This window comes from Tetranychus urticae, unplaced genomic scaffold (genome assembly GCF_039701765.1).
Source record: "Tetranychus urticae isolate SD_2017Ah unplaced genomic scaffold, NJAU_TeUrti_SD_1.0 Scaffold_4, whole genome shotgun sequence".
NCBI classification, from domain to species: domain Eukaryota; kingdom Metazoa; phylum Arthropoda; class Arachnida; order Trombidiformes; family Tetranychidae; genus Tetranychus; species Tetranychus urticae.
The window spans coordinates 797,501-802,500 of NW_028315836.1; the positions used below are offsets into that span (position 1 = coordinate 797,501).

Below are 5,000 nucleotides of genomic sequence, written 5' to 3' on the forward strand. Positions count from 1 at the left end.
GCATCAAGCAGTGGTATGGTCCAGACTGTAGCTGTTCACGCATCTATTCCTGTTATTCTGTTGATGTTTGGTGGTTGAAGAGACGGGCCTGAATGGGTTTGGATCGTCAATCATCTTATCACCACACACTATTATACAAAGGTAGAGTACCTGCAAGACCTAAGGTCTTCCTTGGTACGACTGACAATATCTATGAGAGTTGGGCTTTAATGCTATCAGACTTCATATCTTGCATATATGTTCAAACTAGTCACTCAACAGAGTGAGCAGTATTAGTATTGAGCTCTGCTTGTGCAAAGCAGACCGCAGATTGATCCAAGAAATTGGTATCAAGCGGTTATAATACTATGCTGTTTAGTTGACTTGCAAACGTACCCAGCAATGGTTACTCCTGCTAGATGTGCTTGCACATTTTAGTGGAAGAAGATGGATTCTAAAGAGTTTTCTGCAGAATCATCTTAATGCACGACATAAATCTCGATACCTCGTTAAAGTTAACATCCACTTGCTGGTTGTTAGCTGAGGATATCGTATTTATAGCTGCAAAAACAACTTGTTTAGCATTTTACTTTGCTAAAACATCAAGTTACCTGGTTGATCCTGCCAGTAGTCATATGCTTGTCTCAAAGATTAAGCCATGCATGTCTAAGTACATACTGTTTATAAAGTGAAACCGCGAATGGCTCATTAAATCAGTTACGGTTCCTCGGATATTCTTTTTTACATGGATAACTGTGGTAATTCTAGAGCTAATACATGAACAAGTGTTCCAACCTCAGCTTGCTGACGGAAGGATCGCATTTATTAGTACAAGACCAATGATTCTTATTCACCTAGAACCCTGTTCAGTGATTTCGGTCGCTGTCTAAGGACTAGCAGTGGGGATCTTAGCAACTTCGGTTGCATTTCTTGTGATGACTCTGAATAACTGAGCAAATCGTATGGCCTCTGAGCCGACGATGTATCCCTCAAGCAACTGCCTTATCAACTGTCGATGGTAGGTTATGCGCCTACCATGGTTGTAACGGGTAACGGGGAATTAGGGTTCGATTCCGGAGAGGGAGCCTGAGAAACGGCTACCACATCTAAGGAAGGCAGCAGGCGCGCAAATTACACAATCCCAGTACGGGGATGTAGTGACGAAAAATAACAATACGGGACTCTATTGAGGCCCCGTAATTGGAATGAGTACAATTTAAATCCTTTAACGAGGATCTATTGGAGGGCAAGTCTGGTGCCAGCAGCCGCGGTAATTCCAGCTCCAATAGCGTATATTAAAGTTGCTGCGGTTAAAAAGCTCGTAGTTGGATTTCAGTCGAACCTATGGGGTCCACTGATTAAAGGGTTAGATGGTGATGTTAGGTTTCTTGCTTGTGTCTACGGATGCTTGCTTGAACCTTCATTCCTCTTTCCTGGTGGTTACATTCATAGTGTTTAGACAGAAAATTGCTCGATATTTGCTATCAATGCTCTTTACCGAGTGTTGATTCAAGCGATCGAGACTTTTACCTTGAAAAAATCAGAGTGCTCAAAGCAGGCGTCCAAAACCTCGAAAGAGGTGCCTAAAAACGGTATGGTCAACCATCTATATGATGCGTACCACTACCTTAACTTGAATGATCTTGCATGGAATAATGGAATAGGACCTTGGTTCTATTTTGTTGGTCTTAAGAATCCAAGGTAATGATTAAGAGGGACAGACGGGGGCATTTGTATTGCGGCGCTAGAGGTGAAATTCTTGGACCGTCGCAAGACAAACTACAGCGAAAGCATTTGCCAAGAATGTTTTCATTAATCAAGAACGAAAGTTAGAGGTTCGAAGGCGATCAGATACCGCCCTAGTTCTAACCATAAACGATGCCAACCAGCGATCATTCTGAGTAACTAATTTCATGACTCGAATGGAAGCTTCCGGGAAACCAAAGTTTTTGGGTTCCGGGGGAAGTATGGTTGCAAAGCTGAAACTTAAAGGAATTGACGGAAGGGCACCACCAGGAGTGGAGCTTGCGGCTTAATTTGACTCAACACGGGAAAACTCACCCGGCCCGGACACTGAGAGGATTGACAGATTGAGAGCTCTTTCTTGATTCAGTGGGTGGTGGTGCATGGCCGTTCTTAGTTGGTGGAGTGATTTGTCTGGTTAATTCCGATAACGAACGAGACTCTAGCCTACTAAATAGACTTGCAGTTTACACTGCAGTACTCCCCCTTAGTCAACCTGTGGGTGGTAGTATCTCTTGATGGTTTCGGCTGTTGAGGGCTCTGCTGCTATTAGCCTACAGAATTGGCTAGGGTAAGGATGCTGTAGCACTGTAACGACTTCTTAGAGGGACAAGCGGCGCTCGCAGCCGCACGAAACAGAGCAATAACAGGTCTGTGATGCCCTTAGATGTCCGGGGCCGCACGCGTGCTACACTGAAGTGGTCATCGTGCATACTGTTTCCTGCTCCGAAAGGAGTGGGTAACCGCTTGAACCCATTTCGTGATGGGGATTGGGCATTGTAATTATTGCCCATGAACGAGGAATTCCCAGTAAGCGTGAGTCATTAGCTTGCGTTGATTACGTCCCTGCCCTTTGTACACACCGCCCGTCGCTACTACCGATTGAATGATTTAGTGAGGACTTCGGACTGGTCAATCCAGACCATTGGGAAACTAGTGGTCGGATTGTGCTGGAAAGATGTTCAAACTTGATCATTTAGAGGAAGTAAAAGTCGTAACAAGGTTTCCGTAGGTGAACCTGCGGAAGGATCATTAACGTATTACCCTCTTATTATAAGAGAAATACAACCTTCAAACAATCAAACACTCTGCATAGTGATATTGTAGATGCTAATATGGTGAATGCAATTGAATTGTATTTGCATTAGAGTCGCAATTGTGAATGTTTATTGCAAACATTTAGCCATTGCAACATGATTCTAATTTGCATTACATTCGTTCATTCATACATCCATCTTTCATTATCCAATGCAACAAAGAGTGAGGGTTATCTAACGATAGCCATAATTTCTTTTGCAAAACAATTGTAGTTTATAATGAAAAGCCTGTCTTGCTACATACTTGGTACCTGATCAAGTCTTCAGCTTATGCTGACGGCAAGGTTTAAAGAAGGAAGTTTTACACTTCTTCGCCTAACTAAGTAAAGACAACTATGGTTTTTATAAACTGCATACAATTGTTTTCAAACCCTCTCAATGCAGATTTAGGATACTTATTAAAAGTCCCACGGTGGCAAAGATACATCTTCAAGCGGTGGATCACTCGAATTACCAATCGATGAAGAACGTAGCTAGCTACGATAATCGGTGCGAATTGCAGGACACGCCGAGCACTTGAGCTTCCAACGCACATTGCGGCTTTCGGGTCTTTTCCGAGGTCACATCTGTCTGAGAGTTGAGATGTAAAATAATCAACAAAACACTTGCATACTACCATATATGCATTGTTTTGAGAGGATTGTATATTTATATGCATGAATCTTGATGTTTTATTCCTTTTCTTAATTGCAATTCGTTGCAATTTAGTAAGGAGAATCTCAAATCTACTTGTTTCACATGATAAATTTTGTGTACAATGCATATTTCATCTCTGCAAGCAGTATATATGAATAGATACTAGCATGAGATTCTAAGGTTAGTCGCCTATCTGACGACGCTAAAGTCGTATTGCAGATAACTATGGTGATCAACTAACCTGTTAACTGATGAATCTTCTTGCACTTGTATAAATCGTACAAATAGTAGCTATTTCATTCTGTTAAAGCAGACCTAAGAAGTAATGCAAAGGCAAAATTTGTGCAAACATTAAAGTAGATTTACGTTGCTTGCTTGCAAACAACACAAATAAACATTAATCAACTTAATCAATATTTTTGATCTCAGATCAGGTGAGGTTACCCGCCGAATTTAAGCATATAATTCAGCGGAGGAAAAGAAATCAAATGAGATTCCCTGAGTAACGGCGAGTGAAAAGGGATGAGTCCGGCGCAAAGGTTTTCCATTGAAAGGTGGAAAGCGGTGCTGCGTAATGGCTAGAGTCACGATTATTTCAACTAAATCTGCAAGTCCCTCTGACAAGGGCCCTCTTCCCAGAGACGGTTCTAGGCCGGTGGCAGATCTTGGTTAATGGAATATCGATTACTGGCTTTAGTCGCGGATAGAGTCAGATTGCTTGAGAGTGCAATCCAAATTAGGAGGTAAACTCCTCCTAAGACTAAATACGATGGTAATATCGATAGCAAACAAGTACCGTGAGGGAAAGTTGCAAAGTACTTTGAAGAGAGAGTTCAAAAGGACGTGAAACCGCTTGTAGAGAAACGGATAGAACCACGAAGTGTAGCTGAGAGGAGAACTCAGCTCCTCTTGTGTATTGTTGCCTTTTTCTATTCAGTGCTAAGAATGCTTTACAGCGTTCCAAGATCAGTAGGTTAAGGGGTAACTTTTAGCCTGCCCTTGGATCTTGGTATTGATAGGAGGAGTGCAATATGTGCATGAGGAGTGCATTTTCTCAACTCTCGTGCTCAAACCACGACCAATGTGAAGGAGAGTGCAAAACTCTTGTTCAAGTGATAACAGCAAGGTGTACTAAACACACACCTAATCAGCATTTAGTTTTCACAGCTACTAATATTCCTTGCGTTGTTAGACTTAGCCTGTGAGCTAGTGTTGGCAACTGTTACCACAGTCACATTGGAGATGAATCTCTGCTTATGCAGGGTCAACAATGCTTGTCATCTGCTCTGACGAATCCGACTAGTCTTTCGTTGATGATGTCTGTTTCTTCACCTGGTGTTGAAACAACTCATGGATTGGCTGGCTTTTGGTGGTTTGTTGGTAAAAGTGGCAAGCTTACGTTAACCTAGTGATTCTGTGGTCAGTAGATCGGTACTCTATCCGAACCGTCTTGAAACACGGACCAAGGAGTCTAACATGTATGCAAGCTGATCAGTCTTGTTTAGGCTTGAAAGGCGAATTGAAAGAAATTGATATGATGTATGC

At 42.2% G+C, this 5,000-nt stretch overlaps 3 non-coding genes across 3 annotated transcripts in view; all 3 read left to right on the plus strand.

Moving 5' to 3' along the window:
* Positions 1–587: 587 nt before the first annotated feature.
* On the plus strand, positions 588–2,757 carry LOC149093037 (small subunit ribosomal RNA). Its single transcript, XR_016200347.1, has one exon. It is a non-coding gene; the product is annotated as a small subunit ribosomal RNA (ribosomal RNA).
* Positions 2,758–3,244: 487 nt separating this feature from the next.
* Positions 3,245–3,399, plus strand: LOC149093038 (5.8S ribosomal RNA). The gene has a single exon (XR_016200494.1). It is a non-coding gene; the product is annotated as a 5.8S ribosomal RNA (ribosomal RNA).
* Positions 3,400–3,875: 476 nt separating this feature from the next.
* LOC149093039 (large subunit ribosomal RNA) overlaps positions 3,876–5,000 on the plus strand; it is a 4,168-nt gene continuing 3,043 nt past the window's right edge. Inside the window, exon 1 of the ribosomal RNA XR_016200462.1 lies at positions 3,876–5,000. This exon is cut by the window's right edge and continues 3,043 nt beyond it. This is a non-coding gene — a ribosomal RNA (large subunit ribosomal RNA).